General features: G+C 39.5%; 2 long non-coding RNA genes across 3 annotated transcripts in view; one reads left to right on the top strand and one right to left on the bottom strand.

The window, feature by feature from the left end:
* The window catches only part of LOC129059415 (uncharacterized), a 29,314-nt gene extending 18,914 nt beyond the window's left edge, over positions 1–10,400 (bottom strand). For both annotated transcript variants that reach the window (XR_008525289.2, XR_008525290.2), the window contains exons 1-2: positions 10,054–10,400; positions 7,378–7,462 (exon numbers count right to left, since the gene is read on the bottom strand). This is a non-coding gene — a long non-coding RNA (uncharacterized LOC129059415). The remainder of the gene's footprint in view (positions 1–7,377; positions 7,463–10,053) is intronic.
* An 82-nt stretch (positions 10,401–10,482) lies between these two features.
* Positions 10,483–21,245, top strand: LOC129059416 (uncharacterized). Its single transcript, XR_008525291.2, has 3 exons — positions 10,483–10,623; positions 16,953–17,088; positions 21,027–21,245. It is a non-coding gene; the product is annotated as an uncharacterized LOC129059416 (long non-coding RNA).
* The last annotated feature ends 1,503 nt before the right edge of the window (positions 21,246–22,748 follow it).

Consider the following 22,748-nt stretch of genomic DNA (forward strand, 5'->3'; position numbering starts at 1 on the left):
GCCTCAAACTCCTGGGCTCAAGTAATTCTCCTGCCTCAGCCTCGTGAGTAGCTGGGACTACAGTCATGCACCACCATGCCAAGCTAATTATTTTATTTTCTGTGGAGGCAGGGTTTTGCTTTATTGCCCAGGCTGGTCTCAACTCCTGGCCTCAAGAATCCTCCTGCCTCGGCCTCCCAAAATGCTGGGATTACAGGTGTGAGCCACCACACACAGCCTACAATAGACATTTTTAGAAAGCAATCCTAGAGGAGAAAAAAGGAAAAAGCAGAAAAATAACAAAAAGTAGTAATAAAACAGTAGACCTAAATCCAACCATATTGGTAATTTCATTAACTGTTTATAGACCAAACAGAAATTGTCAGAATAAAAAAAAAAGAAGACCCAGTTACCAGAAATGCACTTTAAATCCTATAAGGAAGCCAAGAAGCATATAAGCTGTCCAAGCTATAAAACAAAAACAAAACAAAAAGCAGATTTATGAAAAAACCTTGACAAATCTCCACAAAAGTCTATGTTTGAGAAAATAGCCTCTATGAACTTTTCAAACCTTATGCTTCAGAACCAAGTACACAATTTACTGATTTTAGCCAGACAGCAAGCAAATTTTCTACACTCAACTTTATCTCGATTAACATATAAAGAATTATTCCACATGTGAGACGTCATCAATTTTATTCCTTTCCTTAAAACTCTGCTTTGAGCAAAACATTCCTAAATTAAATCACAAGGCAAGTATATATCCCTGTCTTCTAATACACATTCTAAAAAATTCTTGACTCCAGAACAAATTTTTTTATTTGAACATTACATTCTTAGTTGCATTTTGAGAGGGGGTAGGAAAGGTGGGCTCTGATTGAGTTTTGAGGAATATTGGTCAGGTATTTTGTAGAATGTCTCTCAATTCAAGTTTGTATGGTGTTTATCTCACAATTACATTAGAGTTACGAGTTTTTCTTTTTCCATTCTCCATTCTTTAGAAGCAGGCCACTAACTCTAGCCCACACTCACAGTGGAGGAAATTAATTAAGTTCCATCTCCTGGAGGGGGTAGCATCTACATAAATTATTTGAAATTCTTCTAAAGGGAAAAATATTTTCATTTCTTTTTTCTCTATTTTTCAACCATTTATTTATATCAGTATGGACTCATATATATTTATTTTGCCTTTTGAGTTATAGTATAATACCATGCCATTTCTTTTTTATTTAAGTGAAATCATTTTCTGTGCATAGAATTTTTTTTAAGAGATTTAAGTTTTGGAGCAGTTTTAGGTTCACAGTAACACTGAGCAGAAGGTACATAGCTTTGTCCATTACCAACATCCCTCACAGTTGGGTAATAGACAAAGCTATGTACCTTCTGATATTGACACATCATTATATGGTAATGACATATCATTATATCCAGAGTCCATAATTTACATTAGGCTCTTCGCGTTGTACATTCTAAGGTTTGGGACAAATGAATAATTTGTCCATGATTCTACCATCATAATATCATAGAGTACTTTACCATAAAAATCCTCTGTGCTGCACCTATTCAGTCCTCCCTTCCCTCTAGTCCTTAGCACTACTGATCTTTTAACCATCTCCATAGTTTTGTCTTTTTCAGGATGTCATATCCTGAAATCATAAGGTGTGTAGCCTTTTCAGATTGACTTCTTTCACTTAGTAACACACATTTAAGTCTCCTCCATGTTATTTTGTGGCTTGATAACTCATTTCTTTTTAGCACGGAATAATATTCCAGTGTCTGGATGCACTAAGTTTATCCAGTCACCTACTGAAGGACATCTTGGTTGCTTCCAAGTTTTGGTAATTATGAATAAAGCTGCTATAATTATTTGTGTGCAGGTTTTTGTGTGGACATAAGTTTTCAACTCCTTTGGGCAACTACTAAGAAGCACAAGCTATGGATTTTATGGTAAGAGTATGTTTAGTTGTGTGAGAAATTGCCAAACTGTCTTCTAAATTGGATTTTTGCATTCCCATCAGCAAAGAGCGAGTGTTCCTGTTGCGCTACATCCTCTCCAGCATTTGTTTTTGTCAATGTTCTAGATTTTGACTATTCTAATAAATCTGTAGTGGTAGCTCATTGTCATTTTAATAGGCATTTCCATGTTGACATATGATGTGGAGAATTTTTTCATATGCTTATTTTCCATCTTTATGTCTCCACTGGTGAGGTGTCAAAGTCTTTGGCCCATTTTTTTTAAAAATCAGGTTGTTTGTTTTCTTATTGTTGAGTTTTAAGGGATCTTTGTATATTTTGGATAATAGTTCTTTATCAGATAATGTCTTCCACAAATAATTTATCCCAATCTTTAGCTAGTTTCTTAGTCTCTCGACAGTGTCTTTCACGTGGCAGAAATTTTTTATTTTAATGATGTTCAGCTTATTAATTCTTCCTTTCATGATCTGTACCTTTGGTGTTGCAACTAAAAAATTATTCCAAACCCAAGGTTATCTAGATTTTTTCCTGTACTATCTTCTAAATGTTTTATAGGTTTACGTGTAGGTCTGCAATCCATTTGTAGTTAATTTTCATAAAGGGTATAAGGTCTGTGTCTAGATTTATTTACTGTTTTGCATTTGGACATCCAGGTGTTCCAGCACCATTTCTGTCTTGATTATTGACTGTAGCTTTATAGTATGACATGAAGTCAAGTAGTGACTATCCTCCGACTTTGTTCTTCTCCTTCAATATTGTGCTGATTATTCTGGATCTTTTGTGTCTCCATATAAACTTTAAGATCAGTTTGTCAATATCCACAAAAATAACTTGCTGGGATTTTTATTGAGATCACACTGAATCTGTAGATCAGTTGAGTCTTCCAATCCATGAACACAGAATATCCCTCCATTTATTTAGTTGCCCTTTGGTTTATTTCATCAGAGTTTTGTCATTTCCCTCATATAGATCTTGTACATATTTTGTTACATATATACCTAAGTATTTCATTTGGAGGTATGCTAATGTAAATGGTAATATGTTTTTAATTTCAAATTCTATTTATTGCTGATATATAGAAAAGTGACTTACTTTTTTTGGTCAATTCTCTTAGATTTTCTACACAATCATGTCATCTGAGAACAAAGACAGTTTTTTTTTTCCCCCATCTCCATTTGTACACCTTTTATTTCCTTTCTTGTCATATATTAGCCAGGACTTTCAGCACAATGTTGAAAAGCAGTGCTGAGAGGGGACATCTTTGTCTTGTTCCTGATCTTGGTAAGAAAGTTTCAAGTTTCTAACTTGAAGAAACTTGAAGTATGATGTTAGCTGTAGGGTTTTTGGTAGACATTTTTAAATCAAGTTGAGGAAGTTCCCCTCTATTCTAGTTTACTGAGTTTTTCATTATGAATAGGTGTTGGATTTTGTCAGATGCTTTTTCTGTCCATATCGATATAATCATGTGATTTTTCTTCTTTAGCCTGTTGATGTGATGGATTACATTAATTGATTCTCAAATGTTGAACTAGCCTTGCACACCTGGGATAAATTCTGCTTCACTGTGGTGTATATAATTCTTTTTATACATTGTTGGATACAATTTGCTAATATTTTGTTGAGGATTTTTTATCTATGTTCATGACAGATACTGGTCTGTAGTTTTCTTTTCTTGTCTTTGTTTGGTTTTGGTATCAGAGTAATGCTGGCCTCAAAGAATGAGCTAGAAAATATTCCCTCTCCTCTTATCTTTTGAAAGAAATTATAGGTAACTGGTATAATTCCTTTCTTAAATATTGGTAGAATTTACCAGTGAACATATCTGGGCCTGGCATTTTCTGTTTTGGAAAGTTATTAATTATTGACTCAATTTCTTTAAGAGATATAGGACTATTCAGAGTGTCTACTTCTTCTTGTGTGGGTTTGGCAGATAAGGTTTTCCAAGGGATTCATTCATTTCATCTAGGTTATTAAATTTGTGGCCATAGAATTGTTCATATTATGCCTTTACAATCTTTTTAATGTTCATGGGATCTGTGGTGAGGTCCCTTTTTTATTTCTGATATTAATATTTTGTGTTCTCTTTTTTTGTAATTAGTTTGACTAGAGGCTTAATAATTTTATTAATCTTTATTAATCTTTTCAAATAGTCAGCTTTTGGTTTTGCTGATTCTATTAATTTCCCACTTTTAATTAATTTCTGCACTAATTTTTTTATTCCTTTTTTCTACTTTGGGTTTAATTTGGTCTTCTTTTTCTAGTTTCCTATGGTGAAAGCTTTGATTATTGATTTTAGATCTCTTCTTCTATTATAATAGATGCGTTTATGCTATAAATTTCCCTCTAGGCATCACTTTTGCTACATCCCACAAATTTTGATTTTGTTTTCATTTTCATTCTGAATTTTTTTGATTCATGTAATCTGTAGTGTACATTTCCATATCACCCTAAGTAGATCTATTTCACTTTAACTGGTATGTAATATTACATTGTATGGATATTTCATATTTTACTTATTTAGTACTATTTTATAAGATACTTAAGTTGTTTTAATTTTTATACTCATTCAAACAATGCTCAATGAAATCTATGTGTATATCTTTGTAAATTGCAGGTTTATATCAATAAGATAAATTCCTAACATTGGAATTGCTTAGTCAACAGATACATATATTTTCCAAAGTGATAAATATTGTCTAATCGTTTTCCAAAAATGTTGCACCAGTTAATACTCATGATGAGCTTTCAATAGGTCATTGTCTTTGTAGGAGGAGATCCACTCTCTTTTTGTAATTGCAAAGCATAGTCACCTTGCCTAATTACAGCAGGATGTTATACCTGTATGTTTTGCTATAAACACATTAACCTAGAGATGTGGGACCTAAATGTTAATCTTAGGTGTTGATATGCTCTGATGAGTAAGAAATTGATAAAAGCTAGAGACAAAATGGGAGAAATAACTTGATGAGGCTTGCTGCAACACAGGAACAGAAAATAAAAATCGAGAGAAAAACAGTTGGGGGGGATAGAGCAAAACATAAAAATAAAAAAAGGGGGAAGGGGAGAGTGAAGACCATGGAGATTGTGGTTAATCAACAACAGGATGTGACAAGTTGGGGAGCTGATCAATATTCTTGACATAAGATTTTGAGAAAAATAGAGCTCACAGGGTAGGCTTAAACCTAGGAATCATTCTTCATATTTACCTAAAGAGGCCTATGGCACTAGCAAGTACTTGTTTTCTCAGGTACTAGTGATTCAAAGAGAGGGAGATAAAAAGGGGGAAATTAAAATCAAAAGCCTAACTTATTTTATGCAAGAGATAGCTGAATTCTAAAATTTTTGTTTTGTTTTGTTTTGTTTTTACCCTCTCATGGGCCTAGCCTTAGGATTTCTTTCACCAGAAATCCTTTCGTAAATGGGATCCCTAACTGCCATAGCAGATGCTACTCTGAGAGACTTGAAGTGACCTCTACCTCACACATGAGAGAAAAGACCCTTCTTTTTACTTCTTGGGGAATGTAGTGATTCAGGACTGTAGTGTTTCCTCTTGGAGTCTCTCCCTAGAGGTTTTCCTATTGTTTTTGCTCTAAGCAGAGTCCCCACATCCACACTCCCCTACCGCCTCCACAGCACAATCAATATTAACTCATTCATAACAGAGGAGCAGCCTCTTTTCCAATCACAGTTCTGCTGACTTGTTTGGGATTGGTTTGGGTTGAGTCACTAAGAAACATATTAGATTAAGGCACTGGTCTTTTTAATAATAATATAGAATCTCCACACCTCTCAAATAGACCTCAAATTTGGGAGTCATTTATTTTCATTACCCTCTCTTCATAGGAAAAATTGAGGACCCCGTTTATTTACCTAAAACAACAATAAGCTGAATCACTGTTGCTATTTAACATCTTACTTTTTAGAAAATATTCTTTGTGGTGCCTGAAGGCAATGCTGCAAAGGAAACAACCAGTTTAAAAATAGGAAATATAAATTAAATAATACCAATTTACAAACAAATTTAAAATCAAAACAATCCCCCATACACACTCTTCTTGGTCAGCTATGTCTCACCCTAAGAGATCAGTAGGTAAACAACATTCTGTTACCTCTGTTTGCACCCATGGATCATCAGGTGAGAGGGCAGGTGTTTGGGAGTAGTTGGAGAGAGGGGTGAAACAATATTTTTGCACCAAATAACTTGGTCTCTCCAGTTTATAGTTAGTTTATAATGAGTTTGTGATCCATGGATCTCACATGCTGCTTCTTTGTAACTTAAGGAACCATAATGACAATTCCAAAGGCTACATTAATTTCTTTTTAAAATAAAAGAAGGAGGGTCTGCTGAGAGTGGATGTTAGGAACTAAGCTATTTCCATTACCCTGTTTTAAGTAAAGCGCTAGCTAGAAGGCCCATGTACCAGCTACTGCTAACTCCTAACTTCAGAAACTCATTTGCAATGAGCTTTCCATACCTCTTTGAGTGGGAAATGTACTATTGCTTCTCTTCTTAGCGAGGCTATTAAGAAACACACTTCAAAAATTCCCACGAGACACATAATCATTCTTTCAAAATAGCAATTTGGCTGTAGCAGCCTTCTTCCCATTCAGCTAAGCAAGTGTGTGAATGGTAATGGAGACAGCTAATGCCTTTTGGTTTCGCTGTGGGCAGGGGAATCTTACCATCACATGTAATTAGTAAGAACTACCAGAAAAAGACAATTGTTATAGAAGTCACACTGAAAATACTCTAACAAATAGTCTAAGCAACATTCATTGAGCTCCTTCGGGGGTGGGGCAAGGGGGGTAATTTTCTGGTGTTAAGAATGTCATAAGATTGCCAAGGTAGTAGATGAGTGGGACTTTACAAAGGCCTTTGGAAGGAGAGGGGGCAATCCCACAAGAAACTGACAGGTACTCTTTTATTTCCATGGTCCTTTTTTACCTGCCAGTTCTTACTTCTCAGTGAACACAACTGAAGTCCCCACTTCCCCCAACAACAACAATGACAATAAAATAAATTTTAAAAAGATTCTAGATATGAGTCATGGGCTTACCCACTGTGGACCAGGAAGTTCTCTTCAGGCTCTCACCTGCTAAACTATGGCAGAAGTGATTATGCAAAGTTTTCAAAAACCCACAGTACAGCTCTTCTCCTGCTGGGCTATGAATGGGGAGACAAGGGACTGGTACCAGTGAGGGCCATTCGGAAGAGGAAGTGGATGAAGGCTCTGCCACTGGCCAAAATCAGGTTGCACCTCTTCTCCCATGCTCCCCATACAAGCCCCTACAATGACATTCTCCTGGAAGCCCATTTTCATTGCTGCCTCCAGGCCTTTGCTCTCCTGTTTGTCTGGGACTACCTGAGAGCCCTTCTTCTAAACCCATCCTAGTCTGATTTGAACTCATTTTTCAAGGACCTACCTCTTCTCAGTTTATAGGCCATTTTCTCTCATTTCAGCCCACACTGCGCTGTCCTTTCTCTGAATTCTTGTAGCACTTATAATCTCTATAATTATAATAACAACAATATTTTAGTTATTTATTTATCAAGTACTCACTACATGTCAGGTCCTATGCTAAGTAGTTTACATAGTCTCTTATTTAATCTTCACAGCTATCCCAACCTATGTTACACTTGAGAAAACCGTGGTTATGTGGTTAGTAAGCGGCAGGATGGGATTTGAACCCAGGTCCATCACTGGTAAAGCCTGTGTCCTTCCCCATGGTCCCTATTTCATTTTTTGGGCTACCTCACAATATACTTGCACTGCATCCTTTTTGTATGTTTTATATTTCATTCTATGTGCTTGTGCCTCATGTTAACAACAGAATTTATGCCTCTAATGAATGGGGCTACTTATTAGATGTGTGTTTACTGCCCATTTTGTCAAGCATGGAATCAAGCATTTAGTAGGTGCCTAATATTTGTGACTGTATATAGCATGAATAGACATGCATCTTTCTTCGAAACTCTCAAAAGTCTTTATAAGAACAATCACACCAGACGGTGGTGCATGGAGGAGGGGAGCAGTGTAGTGGTCGCGTGTGAAAAGGGTCCCTGAATAGCCAATAAACCATCTTACTCCAGTTCACTGTGATCCCCTTAACCTTTCAGTAATAGGCAAGGCCATGTGAAGCCTGGCACAGATACAGTGTCAGAGAAATCCCAAGAGATGCAGCATCCCTGCCACAAAAGCAGTGTGGCTGTGGCAATCATTGTTCCTGAAGCTTCTCTGAGGATCCAAGATCACTTCAGCCAATCAGCTCCAGGATAGAAAGAACTTCAGGTTCTACTGGGCTTCCTTGCCAAGCTTTAAATAGCTTAGTTACATCATTGAGAACCAGTGCCAAATGAAAGTCTTTCTGATTGACCTGCTATTAGGAGGCCACTGCATTATAAACCTTCAAAGCTTTAGCCATAAAATAATTTCAAATGCAGTGTCAAGAGAAGAGTTCCAATATGTAATAAATAAAACTTAGAATATGTATAAAAATTAAAGGGTGGGTCAACTGGTTCAGATGGCATACAAATTTAATGTGAGTGTCACAGTCTAATGGAAAAAACAGCATCTCAGGCTCCAAGGGGGTTCACATCAATTCCAGCTTTGCCCTTCATATAACCTCAGCCATGTTACTTCATCTTACTGTGCCTCAGTCTCCTCAGCTGCATGACAAAGACTGCGAATTCATTGATTCTCAAATTACATGCTAGATATTATCTGAGGTTCACATGATGGCATAAGCTTCCTTTCCCAAACCTCATGTAAATACATACCATATGTTTCTAAAAAGTTCTCTGTATACACACCTCTATTACCAAAGTATATCACTCCGCAAGCTCTGTCGAGGTAACGAGCCCCATTTTAAAGAAAAAAGAAAGGGAGGGAAGAATTATGTTCAGGGTCAGAGAAAATAAGGCCAGAAACATACAGAAACAGGTTCCAGATATGCAATCTGCTGCCTATCCATGGAGCCATGCTACTTCCTTTAAGAAGAGAGCACTTAAAAGAGTAAGGTTCTACCTCTATTCTCATCAAGGAGAGCAACACCTTTGTAATGACTTATAAAGTGACTTGAGAAAAATACTTTCTTATCACAATTTCCATGTAAATTCAAAATTACCATAATTTCCATGTCAATTCAAAATTGGGAAAATACTTAACCACATTTTCTTAACTGTACAAATGCCAGGGGAACAGAGTCCAAGACTCACTGTAGAGGGAAAAAAACCCAAGGTTCTCACAGAATCTCCATCCCCAGCCCACTTGGCCAGAGTTTTCTTTCTTTTTAAATTCTTGTGTCTCTACCTCTCACAGGTCTCCTCTTCCTCTTTCCCTCTTGTCACACTATCTGCTATCTCTCCTGGCCACCTCTAGAAGCCAACACCCTCATCCTTTACCCTTTCTTTGCTTGTTGCATCTAACTTTTAAGGGGCTCAGAGACAAGAGGCCAAAGCCTGTTAAAATCAGGAATAAAGCTACAAAACTGGAGAAGACCTGAGCTGCCTGCCTGAGAAAAGCACACAAGTGTGACATCTCCTAGTTGCTAAGTCCTTGTCTGTCACAGGCAGTGGTAGAGGTCTATCTTCCAGAGTAAAGAAGCCTAGCTTGATCTAGAAAGCAGCATCATTTGGGCTCTTGACTTCGGGAGAAGGAGTCCTTCTGATATGACACACTAGTTAATTCCTATTCCACAAAAGCCATAACTATGGCACAGTTAAAGCACTATAGCAGGAAGAGGTAATGAATAGTGTCACTTTCCTGAGTGACATCTCCACTAAGATCTTTCATCATATCAGACATCTGTGACCCAGCCAAGCAGCAGTTACCAGGTCAGTCCTATATGAGAAATAATAGGAGGTGGGGATGGGCATTTGAGCTGAGCAAAGTTGTAATCTAATCTTTTGGACTTTGATCATAAATGGGACAAAGTCCTACAGAGACCACACTGGGTGTTAGGGAATGAAATGGCACTTTCCTCAAAAAAACAGCTAGAAAGGAAGCATCCCAAGCTATATCCTGAAAGGCTCTACCTTCTGGGACTAAATTACAGTCATCAGAACCTTTATCTTAGAAACAAATTGTTAATTGTACTTACCCTACCAGGACCCTCATTTGTATCTGTTTCTCAACTTCACCCATGAGCCTTCCATACACTCCTTCCCACCTTGTGCTAGATGCCTCTCCTCTGATGCACAACACCCTATCACACTCCTGACTAACTTACACACACACACACTGTACTATAATTGTATGCTTTTCTTCATCTGTAGGCTCCAGGTCCATTAGGACAAGGCTTGCATCTTTCAGCTCATAACTTTAGCTCTTAGAATTGTGCTTTGTACGTAGTACATGTTCACTATATGTTTGAATGAATGAGTACATGAACGAAATGAATGAATCTTTGTATCTTCTATAATATAGTTTTCCTTCCACCAAAGCACTCATCTTGGTACCTTCCCATCATGAGGCCAGGGTAGGGCTTTGTGACATCACTCTAAGATAAGACAAAAGCACAAGAATAGGTTGTACTTAGCAGAGGCAAACCAAGCTGTCCTCAAGCAGGGTGTGACACAGGTTTCTTCTTGTCTTGAGGATGAGTGAAGAAGCCCACAGCCACATGGGTATTTTCGCAGCTTCCCATGGGGGAAAGGCTGACCCTGGATAGGTAGGTGATACATGACCTTGGAAGCACATGGTTTCATTGTGGCTGGGGCCTAAAAGAAACAGGACTGGGCCTTGTGGTAGGTCTGGCCTCCAAAGCCTGGAAGGATGAGGTTGGTGCTCCGTGCTGTGGCCCAAAGAACAGTGTGAGCTGTTTCTTGAACACATAGTAAGATGTCCATGCCTTCGACAGCAGCACAGGAATTCAGGCCCTGTACAGTGGAGCTCTCTTATACCTTTCCTGGGCAACTAATTCAATTTTCAGGAGAGGGGAAAAAAAGGAACAGCTGACATTTTCCATTGATGGCTCTGAATAAAACCAGAAATATTTTGTGCTTTTGGGATTGAGAGGTGGGGTAAGGTGAGCTGCCAAGCTGCAACGTGTTCTTAAACAAACAGGCTGTGCAGCCACAGGAAAAGCCACCTAACAAGGTATATTTTTATTAGTCCTTCTTTCAAAGACTTACAAGATTTTAAAAGAACTACACGAATTCTGTTTTTAACTTGCATAAAAGCCTGAAGTTAATTTTTATGAGCAAATTTCAAATCCCTGAAAAACAGGTTTGGTAATATCTCTGACAGGGCTTGAACTGCAAAGTTTAAGAAGGCCTCAGAAAAAAAACAGACATTTTAATGTCCCCTGTACGTTTTCACTAAAAAGCTGTGTCACATTTTGGTAAATAATACTTAAAGGACAACAAATCTTGCTTAACAACACTCCATGGAAAAAGCCAGCAATGAATGACTTTCTACTGACTTTTAATGGTTAGGTGCAAATCATCAAAGCCAAGGCTAATGACATTCAGAAAATATGAATTTTCTCGGTTTCTGATAAGTGATGTTGAAATAATAGTCCATAAAACACACCACCAACTCCCACCTCTCTCCCATCCCTAAAATGCCTCATCTAGTCAGAGTTTCTGTTTATAGTTCTCAAGTAAACAGAAGACACGAGAAGGTCACTGCTCTCCCTGTGCATCTGCTGAGCCCTGACTTGGTCTATGTCTACACATGTAAGCTAATTAAAGCAAACACATTTAATTTTTTTTCTTTTTTTCTTTTTTTTTTTTTTTTCTGAGACGGCATTTCACTCTTGCTGCCCAGGCGGGAGTGCAATGGTGTGATCTCGGCTCACTGCAACCTCTGCCTACTGGGTTCAAGCAATTCTCCTGCTTCAGCCTCCCAAGTAGCTGAGATTATAGGCATGTGCCACCATGCCCAGCTAAGTTTTATATTTTTAGTAGAGACAGGGTTTTGCCATGTTGGTCAGGCTGGTCTCGAACTCCTGACCTCAGGTGATCCACCCTCCTTGGCCTCCCAAAGTGCTGAGATTACAGGCAGGAGCCACTGTGCCTGGACTAAATTTTTTTTTTTTTCTAATTCAGCCATATAATTGATTAGTATCCTTAGAGTTAATTAGGTTAACTAATACTAATTTTCCCCAATAATTTACAGTTTACTGAAATTATTGGTAGGAATCAGTAATACTCCCGACAGGTTAATGTCTGTATAAGCACAACATAAAGCTACTAGTCCTAGAAACTGAAGGCAGATGATTTTTTTCTCTCACTTTTTCTTTAGCCTCAACCCAAATAGAACAGAAGGTCAAAATGTGGCAATGTCTTGGTCACTTTTGAAGAGCCAACCCAGCATACATAATATTTCTGCATGTCACACTACCAAGATAAATAGCAAGTCAGGAAGCCAGGACCAGAACACAGCAGAGAGCTGTGTTCAAGAGGTGGAAATGAGAGCCCAGAGTCAGGGCACTGTGTCTATGTCTTGCGACTGCACCCCAGCAGCAGGGGGTCAGGAAATGACCTGGGCGTGGTTCTAGCCAAAAGGAGAGGTTCAGAATCCCTTCTATCCCCTCTAGACCCTTCCATTCACCAGCCACTTCTTCCTACCTTTGCCCACCACCTCCACCCTGGAAGCCAAGCCTCAAAACAGACTATATCTGGAAACTGCTTACCTTGTGGACAGGATGTGAAATATTTTAAACATCCTAACGCTACAACAACAGTCATCAGTGGTTTTATTTTATGTCAACACCGAAGTGTGAGGACCAAATGTAAAAAGATTTTTAATTACAACATTATTTCCAGAATGGCAGGAGAATTTAATTTTAGGATTTGGGAAGAAGGAATTATTGTTAAGTATCTCAGAAGAATCAAGATTTGGGAGCAGGAAGTGAAGACTTATCCAAATTAAAGATTGTGCTAATTTATTACAACCACGTATACTGAAAACAAGCATGTTGGGGTAAGTGGACTGCTTCCTCCATAGCAGAGTTATGATAGCTTGAGAAGAAAGAATTAAGCCATTATAAAAAGTACAGCAACCTTCCTCCTTCCAGCCTGCCTGCACAAAGTGACCACGCAGAACAAGCCATACCTATACACAATCTCCATTTCAAACACGTATAAAATCCTATTTACACATTTCTAAGCTTGTTTTTCTTGAGAACAACTGATTCCACTACAATCCTGGAGTCCTAAAATGTCTTATGTAATCCACTCCAACTTTTTCAATTGACAGACGAAAAGCCCGAGGTCCAGAGAGATAAAGTGACTTTCCCCAAATTTTAGAGTTTTCTGTTCCTCTAAGGGTGTAATAGGACAAAAAGTGATAATCTATGTGACTTGGGGTTGGGAGACCAGTGTAATGTAGTGTGTTTGGACCCTGGCCAACTGTGTGATCTTGAGCAATTTTATTTCTCTGAGCTTCAATTTTCTTATTTCTAACAACTGGTATAATAATAGCACCAACTTCAAAGGTTTTTGTGGTGATTAAATGAGAGAACATATTTAAAGCATTCAGCGCAGTGTCTGGTACCTAGTAGGTATCAACAAAAGGTATCTATAATAGGTATTGTTGTTATTGGTATTATTACTGTGCTAATAGCATAATGGTTGACAGAATAATGAAGTCAGGAGTCAAAATAAATTATAATAATGATTATTATTATAATAATAATATGATTAACATTTCTTAAGTATGTGCCTATGTACTTTAATGATTGCTTTAACTACATTATCTCACTCAGTTCTCCCAATTCTATAGATAAGGAAACTTTCCCTTAGAGAAGCTTAAAATTTTGCTCAACAGCTGATAAGTGATGACCTTAGGATATGAATCTAGGTTTCACAGAGTCTAGAATTTCTGCCATTATGCTGAATTAAGGATAACCATTAATAGATTAAGGAAAAATAAAGAAAAGGAAGATGTTTAATTCCATGAGTGAGGTCCTTTACTCTTTTCCCAACCAAAACAGAGGAAAGCCTACATTTTAGAGCAAGATGGGCCAATATCAATCACTTCACTTAACCATGTCAGACTTTTATGATAAATGTTATGGCTGAGTGTGAAGTCACTCAATGTCAGCTCAATATCCCTTTAACAGGGAGCTATAAGTCAATCCTGCCATCTTAAGATTTATCTCTGGTGTACAATAAAACTGGTTGATTTTCTATTGATTGAGCATTTGAGATACAAAAGCTTGAGAATTGGCTGCTATTTGTTTGATGTGTTCCTTTGTCTGTCAAACTTGTAGGAGTGTTATCTGTTGTTTTAATGTGGCTTGAAGCTTCCCAAATCTGGCTTCCATAATTGTTTGGGAAATGTCATTTGTTTGAAAAATGGGGGTAAATTGAGGGCCTGTCTTTTCCTATTTGCAGATATTAAGAGATTTTATTTATGCAAGCTGTTAACCAGGTTAACGTTGCCCACCCCATCCCTAGGGATGAAGTAGGATTTAGAGTGTGGGTGAGGCATACTTCTTAAGGGTCCTCAAAGCCTCCGAAAAAGTTACATCTTCAGTAAAAAGCCCACATATTGCAAAATGTTGGAAGGAGGGTGTCTTAAATTGTGAAATCTTCTGTGAGGGATCTCATTTTTCTGGAACTCCCTGACATCTGAGCCCTCATGTTGCTGGAATGATTCCAAGCACACCATAAAATTAGGGCTGGTCCTGTCTGAACTGAGTCCAGATCATTTCAAAGTGACTCAAGGCAGGGAAATAAATATTGAACCTAGTTAAATGTTGCTTGAGATTATGCTTGGCACTGGGTGTCCAGTCACTGATTTACTCTTAGGTTACAGGGGTTATTTTGAGCCCAGATGGATGTGCCAGGGCGGATTCATTCAATGGCAGCAATTATTTGCAAGCACAGTTGCATTTCTGACATGTTTAGCGGAATGTAATGTAGAGAGTTATGTGATGGTATTGGGTGGGTGTAACAGACATTAAAGTCCTCAGTTTCATGCTACTTTACTCAACCCTGGATCACATTTGGCTTTTCCCCATTCTTTTTCTCCTTTTCCTTATCTTGCTTGAAAAAAAAAAAAACTGACTTTTTTTCTTTCTTTCTCTTTGTCTGTTTCTCTCTTTTTCTTTCTCTCTCTTTCTTTCCTTTCTTTCTCGTCCCTTTCCTTTCCTTTTAGACAATAACTTATAAGTTATGAATTAACAATACAAAATCAGAATCAAAGAGGTTAAAAGAAAGAGTTGTAATGATATCCAGTTCACCCCCCTCCCACTCTAAACCGCCCAAAAAATGTGAGGGTAGCTACTTGGAAAAGAAATGTTTTAAATGGCCAGTTACAACTTTAAAGAAGAGATTTTGAAGCACAGGTACCCATGGTACACATGTACTATGTACAGCCATATGATTTAAGCCCTGTTGAGCTGGCCTGTGACATGTTTCATTTATGACTGATGTCAGGTCTTGTACCTCAGTGCCACAAGATAGAAGTCACATGCAGTCCCAGTCCTCTGCCTCTCTTCCCTTCAGCAAGAGGAGGATACTCCCTAGTGCCATGTTTGGTCTCACTGTTTGATCTGAGGCTCTGGCTGCTGTCAAGTCCTAGCTGGGCAAGACACTGGAGCAGCATTCTGGTATAACAGCAACCTTTGGGATCACACATACCCACATGGGACTCCTGATCAAACTGTCGACCTTCAGCAATTGACCTAAAACTCTCTGAGCTCAGTTTCCTTATCTGTAAGATGGAGATGATAATAGCTCCTACCTTGCAGTACTGTTGTGAAGATTTAATGGGGTAATGCACATAAAGTGCTTGGGTCAGCACCTGCCATCAGCAACACTTACTACATGGTAGACAGCAGAACAATTCCTCAAATGTCAAACCACCTCTCTTTCTGATAGGCCTGCAGACTCTGGCCACAGATGTGACCCTAGCCTCAAACCTCTACAGACCTGGGCACAGAGATGAGGTGGCTCAAAAGCTTGGCGGAGGTGGACAACGGGGGAAAGGTCAGAGGTCCAACATGGAAATCAGGCAGGAACCATCTTCCCAGGATACACCCCCGCTTCTTGGGTTACACTGCCTATGCTCAGTCTCCAACCCATTTCTACATTGGCCTGGCAAGGTGCAGGGCCCTGCCAAACACAATGCCAAGCACAGGCTTTATTAACTTGCCCATGTCTTGAGAAAATAGACACAAAACATCAGAGTATAGATTAAGTCCTGTTAGGAGAAAAATCAATAAGAAATATCTGTTTAACAAAGCCCCATACTTAGACCATTTTCTTTCAAGAACTATTTGATCAAACTTAAGATCAGAAGCCATAATTTTCACATATATAAGACTGTATAGTTCCCAAAGCCTTTCCCCATACCTTATCTTATTTGAGCCTTCCCAATACCTTTCAAGGTAAGTATTATCTCCACTTTACAGATAAGAAGCTGATGTTCAGAAAGTTTTAAGTCAAATCCAGGGTCACTCAGCTAATACCTGTTTGAGTTATTTCTTGATCCCAGATCTTCTGACCCCAGCATTCCCAGCACTACACTGTTCACCTTTTTCTACCCACTGAGTACTGGTCACCAAAACCCCTACTATCCTCACATCCCAACACTCACCTATGCTATCTGGCTTTGATTAGAAACCTGACCAATGTATAGGCTCTGAAAAGACACACAAGTTAAACGAGGCATGAAAAAATTATCTGGTTTAAAATATGATCATGAATATACACCATATACAAAAGAACTTAGTGGAAAGAAACAGAGTCCAAGAATTTCAGGGGGACTCTTCACTCCTCCAGCTTTAAGAAGCAAACTGGACCTGATGGGTGATGTACTTTGTGAGCCAGTTAATATAAATATCATAAATTTAATGATAATACATCCCATAGACCTCAGGGAGAAAGTAGTATTCTCACCAAAGGTACAAATGAATGGGGATTTTATGAACAGAGGCAGATCACTTCCTCTACATAGACTCTATGCTCCCAGCTAGAGTGATTTATTTCTGTCCCTTCCAACCCAACATTTCCTGAGAATCCCCATGGCCCCTGTCTTTGCTAGGTGGGGAAGAAAGACCTGATCTTGTCACAGGAGTAGTGCCGGTGAGGAGAGGACAACAGACCTAGTGATGTTTCTTTCACCCTCCCCACTTCCCACCACCTGGAAAATGAAGACTGACAACTATCAACGACTCCTGGTAACCACGTATGGATTATTCATGAGATAAAGCATGATTTAAACCATAGCTATGAGATGATTATTTCATGTCCCACGTAGCCCTTCCCCAGCCAGGCCTGAAGCTATGGGGATGGAGGTGGGTGTTTGGGATGAACCAGGGCTGCCACACAAAACATCCAAAGAACCCAACTTCTTGACTGTGGGGAGCACAGCAGAGCTGATTGGACATCAGCTACTCTGAGGAACACAGGAGATTGCCTATTTTTTAGGAAATGTTCCAAAAAATTGTTTCCCCTCCTCTTTAGCCCAGAGTGAAGGAGGGTGTTTCCTATGCAGAAAGTGCAACCTCCCCCGGCCCCTCACCACAGTGAGAGAAGGCTCAGCACCACATGCTCACTGAGCTAACTGAACCGATGGTGCTCTCCATAAGTGGCCACAGACTACAGCTGAGGTCAACTGATGCATGCCCAATGACGTCTGCAGATCCCAAGATATGATTTCATTAATTGCTGTAGATAAATCAGTTGGGCATTTGCTGGCAGTGTTTAAAATGCCATGATGGGTCAGATTAGAAAGCTGCTAGCACTGTAAGTCCAAAGGTGACCCGAGGAGGGTTCTTGGCTTCTGCCAAGGGTAAGATCCCACAGCTGCTTGAGTTGACTCCACCAGAACAAAGTGAGGCCTCTGCCAGCAGGCCCATCGTTCCATCTAGATAGGTGTGGCCTCCTGCCACCACCAGGACACACATCTGTAATACAACCAGAGATAACCAAGGTACCCCGGGCTGGAGGCAGGGCAGGGGTAATTGCAGTATCAGAACCTACTTCCCAGGATTCTTGACAAAGTTCTCCCCGACATGTGCTTCTCCTCTCTGGAGTAGTGTAATGATAAAAGACACATATTGGAAGTTGAATTACCAAGGTTTGAATCCCAGCTCTACCCACCAACTATGTAATCATGAGAAAGTCACTTAACCTCTCTGAATCTCAGGTTCCTCCTCTGCAAAAGGGAATAATAAAGCTCCTATATAGTCCCATAAGATTGGTGTAAGGATTAAAAGACATGATTTGTGTAAAGAGTTAGAACAGTGAGTCAACATGAAGTCTTGTTCCACATTATTTTTCCTTTAGGGTCCTCCATCTTCCCCTTTCCCTGGAGACCCATCCTATCTGCCCTAGTGGAGCAGTGCCTTGTTCTCTGGGATGCTCCTCTCTTTACTCTGAAAGAGATCAAATAACTAGTCCACACAAAGCTTAATGTGTTGTTCTCAGGAGTATTTGTATTCAATAGGAGGGTGGAACTTTAGCTACAAGGAGCAAACTCCTAGAGGGAAATTTCCAGTTTTATTGGTCTGCAGGTGGAAAAGGGTTATTTGCATCATGTAGGAGAGTATTAAATAGGAGGTGAGGAAGTAGGCCAGGGCCTCATAATCTGGACATCGATTTCAGGATAAGAAGTGCATATATAAGAGGTTTCATAGGTAGAGTCAAGAGCAAGCATAGGAGAAATGACACTACAAAGTTTTTAAGAAAAAATAGGATTGAAGGGGAACCAGTGTTGCCAGATGGAGGCCATCATGTGGAGATCCTGCTTGGAGCACTCACTAGCCCAGAGCCACCTGCCATGGGATGGACCTGCAGCCTCTGGAGTCCTTGATAAGGGATGGCTGAGCTGAGCTGAGTGTTCACTTTCCTGTCCTTTTTACATTTCCTAAGGTGTAGGCAACCAGGAGATGCCTTATTCTCTACAATTTTCTGGGACCAACATAGCCACATCTGTTATCACTTTGTCCTTCCTCACCTTCCTTGCATCTCTTCATACACATTCACACACACACACCCCTTTCCAGGTCTGAGAAAAAGGTAATAGACAAAACACAAACTCTAAGAATCAAATGCAGACATGTGAAGCTGGCCAGGTGCAATTATACATGCCCTCGGGTAAGGCATGATTCATCACCAAAGTCCCCACCTCCTTTGCTCTCTGAAAACACTCTGCCTTCTTGCAGATGGATGATGACAGTCCCACTCCTTTCTACCTCATACTGAGGCCACCTTGAGCATGTGGCTGGCCATGCAGCCTTGAAAAGGACAAATGACCCGAAGGGACTAAAGTAGAATGGGGAAAGCCAGGCACTCCAAAACTGCAACATCACCCTCTGGCAGTTATAATTGCTCCCCTGCAGTGAGGGAATGTCTCTGCCCACTACTCATCAACCAGGTAGCTCCTGGAGGGCTCAAGTTCCTGGTGGAAGGGGCTTGGCCTGTTTCAACTAACTTCACGCAGCACAAAGCCCAGCCCATCTCTCTGCAGCTCTGAGCATTTAACAAATGCTTTTAATGATGATGATGCAACCCTTTCAGCTTAGGTCTATCAGGGTCCCCTGAGAAACATATATTATCTGAAGCTTTCCCTTTTGCTTAATTACATTGTGCTTATGTTCTTTTTCCACTAGATTTCTCCTCCCCCAACTCTCCCATCCAAATCCTGCTTCACTGTGGGTTGGATTTACATAAAAGGCCAGTACATTATAATTGTGATGATTGATCACCAAAGTTTCCTTGGGTTCAGATTGTTTCCTAATGTGGGTCATTTTTCATCATAAAGAGTTGGCTGATAATGATGTCATTTCCATTGCTTGAATTTTGAGGCAGTGGCCACGTATCACAGAGTTTAAATGACTGTCTATAGGGCAGCAAAATCATGTCGTTATCAGTTTAAAGCAGTTGCTGCTTTACTCCTGGGGACAAAACAAGAATTGGAGCCTCCTAAAACTCATCAAACAAGAGCAGGATGCCAAGAATACAAATCTGTATCTGGGCCTGGGAAAGGGGGAGCAGGAAGGAGGGGTGGTGGTGAAGCAAACCTGTTTTTGCATGAGGCTGTGTGGTAAGTATCAGATAAAAATGACAAAGTCATACTTGACAGAAAATAAGCTGTATTGCTGATCACTGGATACCTTAGATGTGTTCACCCACAATTCTTTAACTGTGATTTCACAGCAAGATTAACGAGCAAGAACTGAAATCATTCACGAAGAGAAGCTTTGGACTAAAACCCATCTGCCAGATAAGCCAATAAATGTCCCTCTCATCAAGTGATTGGGACTGGGATGGAGTTGGAATTTGGCCCTAATGTTGCATGTGTAAAGTATGGGCATAAAATGAAATGATGTTACATGTGTGTTTAAAACAAATAGCTGCATTGTTAAAATCCCAAGGCTTGCAGACCCTAAATCACTGTGAGTGAGCTGCTGCCCCAGATGCTCTGTTTTCTGCTATTTGCCCCCAGCCACCTTCCCATGTGGCATGTCCTTCTGAACCCTCTAGGATGCCCTGCAGATGTTAAAAGTGTATAGTGCAGCCCCAGCCCTGTCTTCCACAGTCTTTCTCATGCAACCCAGCATCCCTCCTCCAACTTCTTTTCAAAATACTCTAACTTGGAGAAAATTGCAAGAACAGTAAACTGAACACCCATATATTGCTCACCTACATTCACTAATTATTTTTATTGTCCCAAATATGCTTTATCTCTCTGTATACATATACACACTTTTTTTTTGTTTAATCATTTGAGAATTCATTGTTTTAGCTTACCATGCTTCAGGACACTTCCCTCCTACATACTTCGGTGATTATCTCAACAAAAAGTTTTACTCCTTTCATACTCCAGATATTTCACATTGATATAATACTATTCTCTAATATGGTCTTTTTCAAGTTCAATTGTCCCTACACAGTTTTATGCAGCTGATTTAAGTACGTACATACACACCTACACACACCCACACACACCTGCACACCCACACACACACACCTCCAGGGTTTAATCAAAGATCTCACATTGCATTTAACTGACATGTTTGCTTTTTCATTTGTTTGCTTTGTGTTGTGGTGTTGAATTGGTCCTAGTGGTATCAATATAAACCTATTTTTATTTCAAAAATTTATTTCTTAGGAAGATGGAGCTATGTCAAGAAGACACAGGATTCTTCTTGAAAGGATTCCCACTGGGAAAACTGGGATAATTTAAACATCAAAATGACAAATGACAGAAGTGGTTATAATGTATTAGAGGAAACAAATATATTTTCTGATATTTTGAAAAATCAAGGTGGGAAGAAGAATGGAACACTCCTGTTTACAGAAGAATACCAACTAATAAATAAGTAGGAAATTTAGAAATAGAAAATTGTCATTTTGTAACCATCATAGTGATAATTAATTCAGGCAGGGGCCATGATATCCCAGTCCACATTGGTATCTTTCTTTTTCCACAGTGAGAATCCAGGTTCCCAACAACCTTGTTATGTTTACCCATTTGCCCGGTCCTGCAGTACACACTATCAACAATTTATTAAGTGGAGTTCAAGATTTCCATACCGTTTCATTTTTATTCTTAGAAAATGTTATGTTGGGTTGTACAATCAGCATACTTTGTTCAAAAGTGACTTGAGTAATTTTTCTGATGTGTGATTTTTATCTATTTCATGTAATTTGGGGTTTTTTCTGTTTGAATTCGATTTTCATCTTTTTTCCATTTCTTAATTTTATTTTTTGGAAATGTAAACCTTTAACACACTTTGAAACACAAAATCAAATCAAAAGGGATCCCCAGAGAAGTTCTATCTTCTTCCCTAACCTTGCATTTAGTTCTCACTGATCCCTGGAGACAACCAGTTTCATTCATTTCTAGCTTAATCTCCTTCTGTTTCTTTTTTTTTTTTTTTTTCAAAAAGTAAGCAAATTCACAGACAACTTTTTAAGCCATTAACATTTGTGTCCTTTTTGTAACAATTGCTTTGGAATTTTGGAAAAATATATGAGAAAATTCCAAAAGATGAAGTCACCCCAAGAACACACGTTTTCATTTCCTGCTTAGAGTTAAGTGAAGAATTTTTGTTTAAGGGAGGATGACACAGGCCAACCTAGTCATTGGACTTAGGGGACTAACCACTATCAAATTCCTCAAAATCTGTATTTTTTTTTTGTCTCAGTAACAAATAAGAAAGCAACCAATTTGACCCCGTACTGATTCTCTTGTTGATACGATCAAATTAACCAGCCAAGCAATAGCACTTCCTAGACTCAGCATAATTCTGATCACTTTGTTCTCTAGCTTAATACCTTTCCATGGCTTCCTATTGTCCTCAGGATAAATTCCAAACTTGCAAAGCCCAGAGTAGGCTGCCCTCTCCGCTTGGCGTGCGCACATGCACACACACACGGGCTCCTGAGTTCCAACGGTTCGCTTCTTTTCTCAACCTGTGGTGTTTGCTTTGCTCACACTGAGCCCAACATTTGAACTGCTCTTCCCATGAAGGGCGAGGAAGGCGGGTGGATGGGTGTCATCTTCAACAGCCCCTCGAGGCAAGTCCATTTGTTGAGCTCTAAAGATGCATCTTACATTGCAGTTTCCCATGTCTGAAACTTGAGAGTTGGGTTTATAACAGGACCTCCTGTGACTGCAACCACTTGGAAAGACATGATGGGAAACTGGGCTTTCCAGTTTAGCCTTGGAGCCAAGGACAGGAGCAGGAAGGCTTATTACTGTTCCAGGACAGAACTTGAGACCCAGTAGCTCCTTTGGCCCCAGCCTCTCGGTCCTGCACTGTGGTGTGGCCCTCAGCCCTCCTGTTGGTGAGGACTGCACCCCCACCCTGTGCCCTTCATGCCTCAG

This window comes from Pongo abelii, chromosome 4 (assembly GCF_028885655.2).
Source record: "Pongo abelii isolate AG06213 chromosome 4, NHGRI_mPonAbe1-v2.0_pri, whole genome shotgun sequence".
Classification (NCBI taxonomy): domain Eukaryota; kingdom Metazoa; phylum Chordata; class Mammalia; order Primates; family Hominidae; genus Pongo; species Pongo abelii.